The sequence below is a fragment of the Thermobia domestica genome, chromosome 3 (genome assembly GCF_964235325.1).
Source record: "Thermobia domestica chromosome 3, izTheDome1.hap1.1, whole genome shotgun sequence".
In the NCBI taxonomy this organism is placed as follows: domain Eukaryota; kingdom Metazoa; phylum Arthropoda; class Insecta; order Zygentoma; family Lepismatidae; genus Thermobia; species Thermobia domestica.
The window spans coordinates 218,694,029-218,711,531 of NC_137456.1; the positions used below are offsets into that span (position 1 = coordinate 218,694,029).

Genomic DNA, 17,503 nt, shown 5'->3' on the forward strand with positions numbered 1-17,503 from the left:
CAATTGGAATTGGATAATACTGGGTTCGAATTCGGAGACCAACCATCCTGACTGAGGATTTTTCAGGGTTGTTTCTCAGTTATACTAGGCAAATGCTAGGTTAGTACCTTGATCTAAGGCTCTGGAGACCTTCCTTTCATTCCTTTTCCAATGTTTTCATCTGTTGATTACTACAGTGTAAAAAGGCCTCTGAGGATGTATCTGGTAGCTTATAGTAAATAAACAATAACGATGTAATGTATCTTCACGAAACACGTGGGTTAATTTAACTACAGTCTTACAGTCCCAATAGATAGCTAAAGTTTTAATATCAATTTCCTGACTTTTATATACTATTTTCATATTGTTTCAGCTTTCAGTTTTCTCATGTATGTTCCCACCGAGAATTGAACCTGAGATCACATGAACAAATGTGAATATGTTAAATATTTTTGAACACTTTAATATACAAAACACAAAACGCTTCAATGATACGATGCATGGATATGTTTTGGTTACGTCCTGCAATGTATGATTAAAGAAGCCAGAAGGGTGAAGAAAAAAAAATAGAAATCTCTTTTATATTTACTCCTTCAACAAATCCCGACCTCAGAAGGGCAAGCCATAAGTTAGGTAATAAAGTCATAGAACGAACACAACCATATCGCTCTCCTGAAATTCTCGTGTGTATGTTTAAAAATCTACTGTTGTTCCACGCCAACCAGTCTATATTTTTTGTTGTATATACCTTCGAAGTGAAAGATATTCATTATTACATTTGTTAGTGGTTGGACTCGTGAGTCAGAAACTACGATTAATAAAGAGTTTGTTTTGTCTACTATCCCTGCGATTAGAAGGGCCTTATCTAAAAGATATTTCATTTGTATATGAGAAAAGAAGAAAGTTTATTTTCTAAGAATAAAATAAATATTTTCAATGTGAAGGTAACATTAAGTTTCGAAGAGGAGCTAAACAGAAGAATTTGTTACCATTTACATCAGTTTTCAGACAGTTCACTATACTCTGAAATGGGAAGAAATCAAACTTCAAAACATTTTACTAAAAAGACTTCGACAGAAAGTGCAACATGTAAATATTGCAAGGTTAAAATAAAATAAAGAACAAAGGTAACACAAACGTGTTATGGAAACATTTAAAAGCACAGCAACCTACTATATCAATAAATCCTAAAAACGTTTTAACGAATTTTAGATATTCAATTTTATCATCACAATTTCAGATGTAGGTTTGGATACGAATCAAGATCTGAGATTCGAATTTCGGATCCAGATCCGAGATCCGGATCCAGGTCCGAGATCCGAATTTCGGATCCAGATCCGAGAACCGGATCCAGGTCCAAGATCCGAATTTCGGATCCAGATCCGAGATCCGAATCCGAAAATTTTTGGCCATCCCTAGTCTCTATGACGTCATGCGATATGGAAAGAACATTTTTACTATTTTTTCAGTGTCAGACGCAGGAGCTTCACACAAGAAAACTTCAGGATGACCTTAAATAGTGTTACATCCTCGAATGAGAGAGGATTTTACCAAAGCAGATTTTATATTTGATTTTATTGCATTTGTTTTTGCTTATTTTGATGCTTATCTTTCAATTTATCGTGTACATTTGTATGCTTATTTTATTGTTAGATTGTGTTTATAAATGCGGGCCCTAATTATGGGTAATCCTGGTCAAGAATTGTAAGAGCTTTAGCAGCTGAATCATCTACATTATGTGACTTGCCAATAAATGTATTAGTATTGGCCACAGTTTCTGTAAAGGATTAGATTCTAATCTAATATACGAACTCCCTTGCACTTTTTGTAAAATCTTGTACATTTTCCTTGATATAGGTATGTATTTATTATCCTTTTCAGCCTTTGTATACCAGTTGTTATATTTGTCAATCATTTCTAAATTCCATCAAAAGACTATTTTTTTAACGAGTACTTACTGTTTAAACAAGTATGTATTGCGGCAATACAATCGTATCTAAACGTTTCCTTCACATTCTGATGTAACATAGAGTGAAATACTACTGAAAAAACCTGTATTATATACAGTACACTATTGAAGATATGTTGATGACGTACTCTTCCTGAACAAAGATAATACACAACTTGAACTTCCTATTGCAACTTCTTATTGAATTGAATAGTATCCATCGTTATTTCAGATTTACGGTTTAAAATGAACAGAAAAGTAAACTTACCTCCTTAGGTCTTACTATAAGGAGACACGACACTTAATTCGTTACTTGTGTCCACCATGAACTCACCGGGGGCACACATTATATCCATTATAAATCCGCTCATTCAGCAAAGACAAATGCAAGTATTTGGAACATAAGCAAAGGGTAAAATGCATGATTGAACTGAGACAGCATCTTCGGAACACTATGCCAATGCGTTAATCTCTACGCTATCCAATCCGCTCCCTGAACAGCATAAATTCCGTCATTCTCGAAGTCGGCGTTCTTTCACTCAGAGCGACTCTTGGAGCGGAAGATTCTTTGACTCTTAGAGCGGACTAGGTATCGTAGTGGTTCTGGCATCGGTACCATGCGCTAGAGATCTCGGGTTCGAGTTACGGTCACATACAATTTTTCATTCCTTGTGTATAATTGAATTTGTATCTACAGATGAATTGGTATGTTAAAAATAGGTTGTCTCTATTTGTTAATATATCTCAAAGAGTTTCTTTACCTCTTTGGAATCACATTTAGAAATATAAATTGACCATTTATTAAAGCTCGGCAGTATGAATGGGTATCCAGTTCTATTATGAATAAATTGGTATAAACTGGTTATAAGGAACTCACGTTTCTATAAACCTGACGGAAATCAAGGGCCTACCTATTTTTTTCACATTGGTAACAGCATTGATAAAAATTTAAAAAGCATGGTTTCCGTGTAACTTGGAAGCTCCCCAGAATTCACCAATTTAAGAGTTTTTACACAGATCCCAATCAGAAATGGGTATCTATGAAATAAAATGTAGTTGCCACTGGAGTTACATAAGCAAAATAAATCCTGAAGGTGCAGGTTAAGAAACATGTTAAGAATGCTAAAGCGGAAATTTCTGTGTCAAGTCTGTTGAAACGTAGAAGAAACTTAACATAGTATAGAAGACTTAGAAATTTTATTGGAGGCTGAAAATGAAGTGGGAAGATTAATGTTTTAAAATTAGTTTATTAATTTTAGAAAACAAAGGTAAATTTAGACAAAGGAAGGATCGCTAAATAATGAGTTGGGAGTTGGAAACAGTTATTAAAAATGTGCACAACATGGGTATAATAATAATAAAAATACCAACGAGTTTGCAGCCTTCTAAAACTGAAAAAAAGAGTGTGCAAAATGAATTTGCCGTAACGTTTTTCGGCAGTCCACTATTCGACATATGCTTTGGACATGGTGTCTCCAGCACTGCCCTATCGTGTTTTGCCCTGATATTTTTATTGTTCTGTCTTGCGTTTATCCTCCATGACCAGGACACTAGACGAGAGTCGGGAGGTTAAAAGTGCAATGTTATTTAGGAATTGCACATAAAAAGTAGAATGATCAGTGTATGGTGGTTTAAAATGGACGTGGAGACTTCAGTTGCCGCCTGACGGAAGGCTGTGTCGACTAGTTGATTAAAATGTACGTTTCTGTGCGCTTTGACATATACAAATTTAAGTATAATATTATTTTTTAACTATGTAAATATAGCCTTTATATTAAGTATGTTCTATGTTGATTTTTATTCCAATTTGGGGTATTGTGCTAATTAGAATCTTTAATGTAGCTGTGCCTTCCCTTCCATGCTTTCCAATGCTCATTCTTCATACGAGGAAAATTGGTTCATGAAAATTAATTGAATTCCCTTTCCCCTTAGGACATGTATTTCAATAAAAGTATAATGATAAATATCCATAAGATATTATGCTTTTTTGCACAAATTTTGAAACAATCTTCCCTGCTTAAAATACGACGTTTATTGAAATTGATATGATTAAGAAAACTAGCTTGAGGTTGGTGCCAACTATTTCCCAAATCTTTACAAACAAATTAGCCATTTTCCCGACTCCGAATGCTATGAATCCGACACTAATCTCAGTCATGTTGGACATTTTATTTTCCACCCTTTCTCACATACAATGGCAATGGGGATTGAACTTGAACGTTAACAATATCAGTTAGTATTTATCTTGATCCAGAAAACTATGGCCTTGACACTAATATGGATAGTTTTCAATTATTTTTACCTATCACCACTTTTCACGTTCCATAGAGGCGCGAGGAAGTCTTACCCCAACTGAGGCCGAACTTACAAGGCATCAGGTATGTCACTAACCAACTTAGCTATCCCGAAAACTGTAGATTCGACACTAAGATCAGTCTCTTTTCAATTATTTTTACATAATAACTTCCTACTTTAGGGGTACTAATGGGAGCTGAACTTGGACATGAACGACATTGGATGTGTCACTATTAATCTCGGTGACCTCGAAAACTGAATTCGACACTAATATATCTTTGCGATCATTTATATGTTAATCTCTAGGTGTGCTAGGGGTCTCACCTCCACAGTATTATTTTCCATATTGTAAGTAATATGTTAACCAAGTTTGGTTGAAATTACTTCGTATGTTCTAGAGTTATGCTCGTACATACATACATTTATATATATATATATATATATATATATATATATATATATATATATATATATATATGGGAGTGTCTGACGTATTGCAAAGGCTTCTGTTTCGTATCAGTAATTGTTTGAGTCGTGAGTTATAGCAGAACTGTTGTTTCTTTCGACACGTATAAAAGTATGCAGTAATGTTGTACTTGGTAGTACAGACTCATACAAGCACTTTTGATCATGGTCGATCGGGCTTTAAAAGTTTTAAACATTATTCTGTCATATATATATATATATATATATATATATATATATATATATATATCCGTGTAATGTGGGTTCCTGTCACCAGGGCATGGAGCGTCCTCAGGTTGCGGGTCGAGGAGAAAGCCTCTAGATATAGAGGTTAGCTGCGAATATACTGAATCAGCAGCCGCGGACAGACGACTAGGAGTGTCCTCCAGCTTGGGGGTTTGGGTAAGGCTAACAACCTCATCTTCTAAAAAAAAAAAAAAAAAAAGCCTCGGACAGGGACTGATAACTTGGCACGACCTCAGCAAAAGAAAATGGACATGAGATTTGGAACATGGAATATTAGAAGTCTTTATAGGGCAGGCGCGTTAAAATCCTTAACGAGTGAGTTAGAGAAATACAGGATGGACCTAGTAGGAGTTCAGGAAGTTAGGTGGGAAGGAAATGGATCTTTGAATTCCTGAAATTTTACGTTATTTTACGGGGAAGGCAAAAAATTACCAGTTAGGAACAGGATTTTTCGTTCACAAACGAATATTACCAGCAATTAAACGGGTTGAATTTGTTACTAACAGACTTTCTTTTATTACTCTTAAGGGACGGTGGTGTGATATTATTGTCTTAAATGTACATGCCCCAACTGAAGATAAGGATGACGATATAAAAGACAATTTTTACGAAGAAGTGGAACGGATACTTGACCAACTCCCGCGATACCATATGAAAATTCTATTAGGGGATTTCAATGCGAAGATAGGACGAGAGGATATTTTCAAACCAATTATAGGAAACGAAAGTTTGCATAAGGAAAGTAATGACAACGGTGTTATACTCTTGAACTTTGCAACATTCATAAACCTAATTGTGAAGAGTACAAAATTTCCACATCGCGACGTTCATAAACACACTTAGACATCACCAGACGAAAAAACACATAATCAAATTGATCACATTTTAGTAGAAAGAAGAAGTCAATGTAGCATAATTGATGTCCGGTCGTTTAGAGGGGCTGATTATGACACTGACCACTACCTGGTAACAACGATAATATGAGAGAGATAGGTAATATTCATCGTCCGAAAACGGAGAGATTCAATTTAAAGAAATTAGAAGAGAGCCAGGTAAGAGAGGAATATCAGATTGAAGTTTCGAATAGATTCTCGGTTTTAGAAGATTCGGAGTGCATTAGTGTTGAGGATACCTGGATTGAAATTAGAGATAGCATTAAAATTTCAGCAATAGAAAAATTGGGGCACGCGGAAATACGTAGGAATAAACCATGGTTCGACTAAGAATCCATAAAACTAGCAGAGAAGAGAAAACAAGCAAAATTACACTGGCTACAAAATCCGAATGAAATAACTACACAAAATTTCGAAGATATCAGGCGGGAAATTTCTAAAACTTTTAGAACAAAGAAACGCGATTTTCTGAAAGCTAAAATTAAGGAACTTGAAGATAATAGTAAAAATAAAAACATCCAGGACATGTATAAGGGAATCAACTAATTTAAGAAAGGCTATCAACCTCGTGCTTATATATTAAAGAAATCTGACGGTACAGTTCTCACTGATACGGATAGCATTTTAAATAGATGGAAAGATTTCTTTGACGATTTGCTTAACACGCAACCAAAAACTAGTGTGCGTGGAGAAAAGGAGATATACACACCGCAGAACAGTATATTCCAAAACCCAACCGAATAGAAGTAGAAACCGCTATAAAGAAATTAAGGAAACACAAATCTCCAGGTGTAGATGAAATTTCGGCTGAGTTAATTTTAGCTGGAGGCGAAAAATTGTGGAACAAGATACATAAACTCATTCTCCTTATCTAGAACAAGAAAGAATTGCCACAAGAGTGGAAAGAATCAATCATTGTTCCAATTCACAAGAAAGGCGACAAAAGTGACTGTAATAATTATCGAGTCATTTCTCTTCTGTGAACATCGTATAAAATCCTTTCAAATATTCTATTAGCAAGATTGACCCCATACGTAGATGAAATTATTGGAGATTATCAGTGCGGATTTAGACGAAATTGATCAACTATCGACCAAATATTTACCATTCGCCAAATACTCGAAAAAAAGTGGGAATACAATACCCCGGTACATCAATTGTTTATTGATTTTAGAAAGGCGTACGACTCGGTTAGGAGAGAGAAACGTTATACAACGTTCTTACAGAACTTGGAATACCGAGAAAGCTAATTACATTGATTAAGATATGTTTAAATGAATCCCAAAGTAAAGTGCGGGTAGGAAAATTTTTGTCCACGAGCTTTCACGTCGAAAATGGCCTAAAACAAGGAGATGCGTTGTCGCCAATATTATTTAACTTTGTTCTGGAATACGCCATAAGGAATTTCAAAGATAGCAACCAGGGCCTAGAGTGAAACGGTATTCACCAGGTTATGGCATATGCTGATGATGTAAATTTAATAGGGGATGATAGGAGAACAATAGAAAGGAATGCAGAGATCTTATTAAACGCTTGCAGGGACATGGGTATAGAAGTAAATGCAGAGAAAACTAAATACATGGAAGTGCGTCGGGACCGTAATACAGTAAATTATGGATGCGTTAAAATATTAAATAATACTTTTAATAAAGTGGATAGTTTCAAATATCTAGGATCAATATTAACAGACGAAAATCATGTTCACGAAGAAATTAAATGTCGACTAAAAGCAGGGAATTCGTGTTACTATTCGGGTAAAAATCTCTTGTCCTCGCGAATTCTGTCGAAGAATTTGAAGCTTAAAATATACAAAACGATAATCATGCCTGTTGTTCTGTATGGTTGCGAAATATGGTTGCTTACTCTTAAGGAAGAAACATAGACTGAAAGTATTTGAGAACAGGATCCTGAGAAGAATATTCGGACCCAAGAGGAACGGGAATGGGGAATGGCGGAAACTTCATAACGAGGAACTACATAATTTATATTGTTTACCCAACATTGTTAGAGTCGTTAAGTCTAGGAGGCTTAGGTAGGCGGGTCATGTAGCCAGGATGGAAGAAAGTAGAAACGCTTTCAAAGTCTTAACTGGAAGACCAATCGAAAACCGAGCATTAGAAAGACCTAGGCGCAGATGGGGGGGACAATATTAAGATGAATCTCGCAGAGATTGGAATACAAAGTAGAAACTGGATGCAGTTAGCTAAGGATAGAAGTCAGTGGAGAGCTTTTGTGAACGCGGCATTGAACCTCTGGGTTCCATAGGCCATAGAGTTATATATATATATATATATATATATATATATATATATATATGCTTCTTATTTTAGCATTTTAATTAAAAGTTAAATTAAAAGTCCAAATTTGCATTCCTATGCACTGCCGTTATTATCACTGATTCCATATTTCCTGCATTACATCTATAATTAGTTCTCTAAAATACTCGATTTTATGAAATAGTTGGAAGTTCGAAATAATTCCTTACAACATTCACTTCTCTTTATAGAAGAAATTTTAGTAATATTAGTCTTCAGAGACTCACGGTGTTGCCAAAACTGCATTTGACATGCTTAATCAGATATTACCAAAAAATTTTGGTTACAAAATACTGTGCAAAATTTTTAGAAAACTTTCCAGTAAGGAACATATTGAAGAGGATATCATCGAAAAAAAGTTATATTGTTTTTCACATGTCCTCGTGACGTCATGTGACGTGGAAAGAACATTTTCATTATACAAATCATTGTTCAGTGTCAGACGCAGGAGCTTTGCACAAGATAACCTCAGGATGACCTTATATAGTGTTACACCCTCGAATAAGATGGAATTTCACCGAAACAGATATTTCATTTGATTTTCTTGTATTTATTTTTATTTATCTTGATGCTTATTTTTCAATTATCATGCATATTTGCATGCTAATTTATTTCAATGTACTTATAAATCCGGGCTCTAGTGATTGCTGATTTGAAATGCATTGGAAATTTCTAATATTAATGTACGTAACGTTGATAGATTTTCTTTTGAACCTATATGTATTTAAAAGAAAATGTTATTATGTTCTATATACCTTGTTAATCGTTATTAGTCATTCAGAGGGTTTTTAATAAACATTATGCTCATGCTATTTGTCTATAGCTTTCCGATTCACCATCTTTTTCTTTTTAAATGGGCTTAGATTGTTTCTGCATTGTATGAGACTTCCATAACTAATTAGTACTTTTAGTATTGTTTCCCTATTTATTATAAATTTTTAATATGTCCCATCTATTCCCTAGAAAGTATTCTTTTAAAATATTATTTAATACATTTAGCAATTTCAGCTTCCTTGAAGGGTTCTAGTTCCATACTGCGTTTTCATATCATTTCCCGATTTTTCTTGACACAGGGAAGTGTTAGAATTTGGTGGAAGTCATTAACCCAATTCTCAGTGTTTATTAATTTTGTATTTATCTGATTTTTTGTTTCCCAGAAAATGATCATAATTGAGATGTAGAGACCTAGTCGCTTAATTTATTGGAAACGTTCTCTCGTTTTTATTTTTATAACATTTGTTTTGACTGTGCCTTATGTTTTTGATAATTTTAAAAATAATGTTCGATGTATGCTTTCTTAAAAATCATTAACGTTGCCTGCATTTATTGACCATTTGTGGCATGTAATTGTACCAGTTTCGTTTGGGATTTTTTCTTTTTACTTTCTTTGTTTTCTATTCTTTTTTATATGGGCATTCTATTAATCTGTTGTGTGTTTTATGCTGATTCTTATATAAGTGACGTAATATTATGTACTTCCAACTATCCATGATTATTTTGGTTTTGTGTCAAGTTTGTATTTACAGTTTCTTGGTAATATTGCCAATTTAGTTCGTCGGGATTGTTGTTAAATCCAGTATTCGAAAGGATAAAGACTATGCATGTTTTTCTATTTTGTTATTATTTTTGTTGTCACATGTTACAATTATCATGGTCGCTACCGAAAGAATCATAAAACGCCTGCCAATTTGTTCGCTAAATACACATTTATATCTATCAATGTTACATGTGGAGCTGATGGGTTCTCTTTCCCAATTCTAGTAGGTGTGCCATCGTTTTGCTATAAAATTATCTGAGCCACTTAATGCCTTAATTAATAGCATCTCTGATTTATTGTACTTTGCTGTTCCTTATACGATTGAGTTTGTATTTTGATCTCCAGCTTTTATATCTGTTTTCCTAATTTTATGTATTACTGTACTCCGGGTGGGGTTCCTAATATCAGGTTGACTAAAAAGTATTGACCCTTTGGTGATAGAAATAGAGAATGCATTTATTATTATTTGAAAATAACATTGTATAAACACATACGTACCATTTTGTTAGCCGACCTGCCACTTTTCCGGAACCCCATTATCCTATTACTATAAAATGTCTGCGGTTTCTGATCAAAAAATTGTGACAGATAGTATTCATAGGGCTCTTTCAAAGCTAACCTAACACCATTCAGGGAGTTTCGCAGAAACCTTGACAGTCGGGCGATGCCAGTTTTATGCTATATGGTAGACCTTCCACCATTCCCTTAATTTCTGAAAGATCGTTAAAGATGTATGCGGTCTGGCGTTGTCAGTATGATATACGACACCCTTTCTGTTGAACAGTTCTAACCGTTTCGTTTGAACTGTTAAGTGAACTCGCGCTAATTGTCAACAATACAGGTTCGAGGCTATCGTTATGACCGGCGACAATAGCTCGTGATGCACAATGCTCTTTCAGTTATACCACACTCACAGAATAACTTTGCTCAGGTCAGTGCTGACTTTGCCGCAGACTTTTAGTTCAAACGTCGATCTTCTTCTTTCTCCATATAGTTTAACAATGTTTGGTAATGGATGTTCAGGTCATCTGCAGTGCTATGACTTGTTACATGCCGGTCGTGCCCGTCTTTTGCCAGAATATCGTCCACTTCTTCTGTGATTGGTCATCCACCCCGTGTAGCATCTTGGATATTGAAATTTCCAGAAAGAAAGCGACTGAACCATGTTTTAGCTGTTGCTTTTGATAATGTATCTTACCTGTAAACAGCGTTCACGTACTTTCACAGCATTAACGCCTGTATCGAAATAAGGTTGTAAATTATTGTGCAGCCTTACAGAAAGTTCATTCGTTTTCAAGGCGCAATACTTTACGTCTGATTACAAGAATTCCAACACTTCTTTGCACATCTATTGGTTTGAACTGTCAGCTGGCGAATGACGTTAGATTTAACCATCTGCAACTCATATGTACTGAGATTTAAGATGCTAACATCATCTCGTGCACATGAACTTCCATATATCTCCTAACGTTTGAGCATTAATTGAGAAGTTTTATTTATTTATATCAAATTCTTTATAATGTAGATTTTCTCTTATTCCTATTGTAGTTTCTCTATGTTCATCTTTTATTTGTTCCACAATCGTGTAATCTGGAATTTTAATTGATAGGTTCCCTTTGGACCAGGTATCTTGCAACAGGAAAACATCTGGATTAAACGTGTATATTAGAAATTTTAATGCATACTATGACCCTGAGAAATTTGCAGATTTCATTGTAATGTTGTCAGCATTATTTTCTTTTATGCGTTTATTTCATTTTTTTTAAAATTTGTATTATTTGACTTTTAATATTGTTAACTGTTTCCTTTAAAGTGTTTATTCCTAAAGTTAATTTTATGATTTGTTGAATTTCTGCTTTTTGTTTTTGAAGTTTTACTTAGAAGTGCGTCGGGACCGTAATACGGCGAATTGTGGAGGCGTTAAAATATTAAATAATACTTTTGATAAAGTGGATACTTTCAAATATTTAGGATCAATATTAACAGACGAAAATCATATTCACGAAGAAATTAAATGTCGACTAAAAGCAGGGAATTCGTGTTACTATTCGGTTCAAAATCTCTTGTCGTCGCGAATTCTGTCGAGGAATTTGAAGCTTAAAATATATAAAACGATAATAATGCCTGTTGTTCTGTATGGTTGCGAAACATGGTCGCTTACTCTGAGGGAAGAACATAGACTGAAAGTATTTGAGAACAGGATCCTGAGAAGAATATTCGGACCCAAGAGGAACGAGAATTGGGAATGGCGGAAGCTTCATAACGAGGAACTACATAGTTTATACGGTTTACCCAACATTGTTAGGGTCGTCAAGTCTAGGAGGCTTAGGTGGGCAGGTCGTGTAGCTAGAATGGAAGAAAGTAGAAACGCTTTCAAAGTCTTGACTGGTAGACCCATAGGAAAACGACCATTAGGAAGGCCTAGGCGCAGATGGGAGGATAATATTAAGATGGATCTCGCAGAGATAGGAATACAAAGTGGAAACTGGATCCAATTAGCTAAGGATAGAAGTCAGTGGAGAGCTTTTGTGAACGCGGCACTGAACCTCCGGGTTCCATAGGCCATAGAGTTAGTTAGTTTTACTTAGAATCCAGATGACTGTTGTTTCGTTGCTTTGTGTAATTTGTGTTACAAAATATATTTCTCGAGGTGGATTGAAACACTTCATTCCGCTCTTTCCCAACTTCCCCAGATTTCTGGGAACTGGCTTTCAAAGTTAGAAACTCTTCTTTACTTGGAAATTCGCGGATGTGTGTTGTTTTACTGGGCAGATATGTTGTCCTTTGTATTAAAACATTTTTGTACATGTATGTTCCTGTAAATTTATTTTGACCTAAAGTTCCATTTCTAGTCTGTTGATTATATCGAGATTCCCGCCTTTTTCCCCGGTGGGGATAGTGGTTTATCTACTCCCACTATTATATCTGGATGGATTTTTGTCGGATGCGTTCCAGACAATCGGTGTTGTTGGTCTCGTATCCCTCTCCTCAATTTATACACTTACTTTAAGTTTAGCAAATGTCTTTCGCTTGGTTTCCTTCGCTTTTTCTGCATTTGGTGTTTGTGTTCTTACATCGGCTTTTTAAGTGCCTATACCTTACACTGTCGATTACCCGGTATGTACGGTTCTACAGCAAGTTTTTGAAAGTATAGGCATACGTCTACTTGTAATGTTTTCTTTATTTGCTGATCTGTGCCTTTTATGAACCACATTGAGGCAATGACATTACAAGAATGCCCCATGATGATACTAGTATACGTTTATCAGCTTACACGTTTCCTGGTTTTGAAGATTTTTATTTATTTTGTTGCTCATTTCCTAAGAATTATGTTACGATTTATCTGCTTTATTCAGGCGTGTGATTTCTTTATTTTATGTTTTGTTTTGATTATTTATTTGATTTTCTTGGTTTATCACGTGTATTATCTGACCAGATTAGCAGTGACGATTTTGACTGGGGTCACAGTGTTGTATTTACCGCAGTTATTGGACGAGCGGGGTGGAACAGGGAGAAGGCTGGAGAGTCTTATTGTTTGAGTGTATCCAGCGGATTTTCAGTTTAGGTGTTATAAGTAGCTTGATATATTGCGTTTAACAAAGAATGCTGTCAATTATTTACAGTTCGGGCAGGAATTTACTCCTACTGAAAGTTGGCTATACCTTCTTCAGTACGTAGCAGATTTCATGAAGCAAAAAGCATTTTGTTCCTTACAGTTGTACAATTTATTACATTATATCTCATTTATGTCATTGCAGATATTAGTGGCGGACCATGGCGTACCATCTAATCTTGCGTGAGCGGGCTTATCCGACATTTGGGTACAAAGTATGACGTGGTACAAGTAACAGAGATGGCGGCGAAGTGAGAAAGGACCTCGTACGTTGGTAGATGAAAAGACCATAAGTTATTGTCATTCGAAGCTAATGGATACATGCTCTGTAGCAGATGTTAGAAGACGCGATCGCCCCTCAACATCCAAAACGGAGAAAGATCGGCAATGGTTCACGAAGTTCTTAGAAATCACAAAGACAAGCATCTCGGGAAAGACGTTTAACTCGACACACAATCTATACTGTTCTGAAGGAAGAATTGAATTTTCGTCTATAAAAACTACATTGCTTGCAGAAATTATCACCGGAACACTGTGATAATTGATTGGAGTATGGGGAGACGATGCTTGCTTGGTTTAAAGACTGGTTCGAGCTTTTCAGTAATATCCTGTGGTCTGATGAAACTGTGTTTCATGTTGGGGATTTAACCGGCACAATATTGTTGCTGGGCAGGGGAGGATCCTAGGATAGTTTGGAAAAAGCCAACATCGCCCAGAAGTCACAGTATAATGCGGCATGACATCCCCGAAAGTTGTGGCACAAAAGACGTTATCGGGACACAATGAATGCAGAACGATACCTTGCTGTGCGTGAAGTTTATGTTTACGGTATTGTATCCATTTGGGATAATTATAAGGACCTAATCATTATATAAGATGGGGAAAGCCTCATTTTGCACGTCCTGTTCGTGCATAGCTCGACATCCATTTTCCAGGACGCTAATTGGGACTTTGTGGCCCCCTTGACCGGCCAGCAAAGCATTGTGACCTAACGCGGTGACTTCTTCGTCTGAGGGTAGGCGAAAGAGGAAGTTTATCGCACAAAACCATAAACTCTTGATAAATTGGAGGAGCGAATTCATAAAGTTTTTCCAAATGTACATTGGAATATCTGCGGAAGTCTGTCCCAAATCTTTAACCGTTTACGAGAACTGGTGGATAATGGTGGTGCTTATGTGGAAGTTTAGCAATCCACAACAATTCTGCCATTGTAAGGAAAAAAATATTTTTGTTGCATGAATATTAGTTCAGTGTTATATAGAAGTTATAAAACAGTTTTCAATTGGGAGCAAATCTCCGCCCACCCTGTAGTTGTTATTGAATGTAGAACCATTCTTACAGCAACGAAAACGTATTGTGGATAGCACAATATGCATGGAAATTATCAATCCAATAAGAACATCTTGTAAGTATAAATTTAAATCAAGTTAAGACTCAACGAACTTTATGGTGTTTATATAACCTATGCATGGTTACATGGTTATTATCCGAATGTACAATGAATTTTTAATCAGTATGTGTTTGGTAGTGACATTTCTCATCTTGTGTGAGAAACGAAGAAGCTAAAGTGATCTCCAATAATTAATTTTTGTTTTCTTTTTCGCAACGAACAATATACATTTTATTCAAAAGAACATCCAGATGTGTTGGAGGTATTTTGTCACCAGCGAACTGTTGATAAGACACAAAACGTGCATGGGAATAATAACATTTTGTGAATCTCAGAGCGTAACTGGGCAGGAAGTCAAACGGACGATAACATATTCAGAATTGCCAATTTATCTTTTCGAATTGTTTTCTGTGTATCGTTAACTTAAAACATTTATCGACTCCTTATATTTTTCACTGAAGTTAGTTGGAAATATTTATAGAAGACTATGAATCCTGAGAACTCTGTTGGATTTTTTCTCAAGGAGGCATAGTATTTTTATTGTTACTCGAACCGAGTATATCCGAGTATCATACGTTCATATATGGATTTTCATACGTCTACTAGTAACATCTTAAGGAGTGTACTACAAAACCAGGATTTTGCAGTTTTACTGATATCGCCCAAACCAAACACTGATTACTTTATATTTCTCAGCACATTACGTACGTGTACTTCGTCGTACACCAACTTCGTTAGGTCGTTCTTCATATGGATATAGGGCAATAATGTTCAACGTTTATATTTTATAGAGATAATATAGTGAAAACACGCTAAACTTGCAATTAATGGTTTTTAATTGCGGGAGAAATTAAATCGTTTATTGCGTTGTTTGCCGGCTTGTGAGATCGCTGTCAAGCTGTTAAGACAGTTGTGGCAGTCCAGCCACTTATCTTCAAGCCGCTTGGAGGACTAGTAGAATCATCATGGTAAGAAGTGAATTTATCAGTCTTAAGTAGTCACCGATCCCTCATTGCAATGACCTCGTAAGTTATACTTTTCCCCACTTGTGAAGTAAATATCAGTGATACAAAGTAATCAGGATTTAAGTGATTCGAAGTATGAAAATACCAGCGAAAGGGCATAATAATAGTGATAAAATTTAAGTGTTTTAATTATTCATAATCTTAATATCGCTCTTAATGCGTGGAAATGTTCATGCTATATTTTCATGAACTGAAAGGACTAAGGTCAGCCTGAAGCACAAGATATCTATAGCTTAAAAGTATCAGGTGTATGAACTTGTTTAATTAAACCTGCCCCACCTTCCTCTGACAAATCTGTATTATTATCCACAGATAGAAACCAATCAAAAAGAAATTACTTTTAACTAATTGTAGTCTTTACTTCAAATCAAAGTACTAAAATGTGCTACATATGGTTGCAAGAGAATGGATGACTAGTTTAATTTCGATTTTATATCTAACAATACTGAACTTTCGTATTTAGAATTTCCTCCCATCTTCATAAATCGGCGAGAGAAGCGACCGCGTGATTTTCGACCAATCGTTCTACGGTTTGTATCTTTGAACAATGAGATTAAGTGAAAGACAATCTTGGTTCTGTTCAAACTTATTACTATGAAAAATTTATGTCAATAGTTTTGTTCTTCAAATACATATTCAGTCTAAGAAGTTTCAGAAGTAGCATTAATCTTACAAGAAGTTAATGCCTGAAAAAGTTCTCATATATATGTATTTTGTAGATTTTGTTTTTAATACCTAATACAAAGAAAATTTGTAGAATTTTACTGAAGTTATAAGAAGCATGCAATTATCAGGTTTCCTTACTTGAAACATTAATCCCTTCCCCCAACATAACATTGAGTATCTTACACAACTTGAATATATGCTTAAAGTGGTTCATTACGAACAAGACAATAAAAATTATGATAGATTAATCACAAGTTAACCGGTTCGTAACACTGATGTTATATTTTGGTTACATAACCGCCCGTTTGCGCTCGTCGCTGGTCGAGATATACTATTGTATCTTTATAAGCTGAACTTCAATGAAAGTTTCTTGCTTCTAAGCATTTAGTCTGTCAGAGCTTAGTCATTTTATTGCCGTCCATCTTCGATCAATTCATTTTTCGTGTGATCTTACTAACCTTACAAGCTATTATACAATCTAGCTTTCACCTAATATAGCTGTACACCAGTTTTAAGTTTTATGTTGTCTATTTCAGCAAATTCATTTATATCTAAAAGTTATTTTCAAAAAGAACTACTTCAGTTTTCCTCATGTAGGCTTAACTATCTAGCATACATACGACTTACATAGTTTTGTACACACTTATGTTTTTCCAGCACCACACTTCATGTTTTTGTGCATGCTAATTAGTTTCAAAGGTTTATAAAGTTGAAGGTGAAAACAGTGTATTTATCGAATTGCAGCACTTTCTTCCAATGTTGGTCCACAACACAAATTTACGTATCACCGGATACTTTCTTCCGATTTCAAACCCCAGACAGCTTGAAGTCAACACAAATTCCATTCTTCTTATAGTTCCTCAGTTGTCTTAACAATGCCGGTTCAAATAGTTAAGAATTTTGACCTATTGTAAATCGAACATGATATTGATTTGAGTTGATTTTGAGTTTAACGTCCCGTTCAGCAGCGAGGCTATATGAGACGTGGACCTACTGATTAACGGGGAATCCGTACCACATGAGCTCCCGCCGGGAATCGAACCCGATCCTCCTGCGCCAAAGGCGCATATCCTAACCGCTTAGCCACGAAAGAGCTCTCGAACATGCTTTTATGTAGACAAGATGTATACG

General features: G+C 35.5%; 1 protein-coding gene across 1 annotated transcript in view; it reads left to right on the plus strand.

The window, feature by feature from the left end:
- Positions 1-17,503, plus strand: part of LOC145680968 (heat shock 70 kDa protein 4L-like) — an 873,295-nt gene that overhangs the window by 280,669 nt on the left and 575,123 nt on the right. The window lies entirely within an intron of this gene.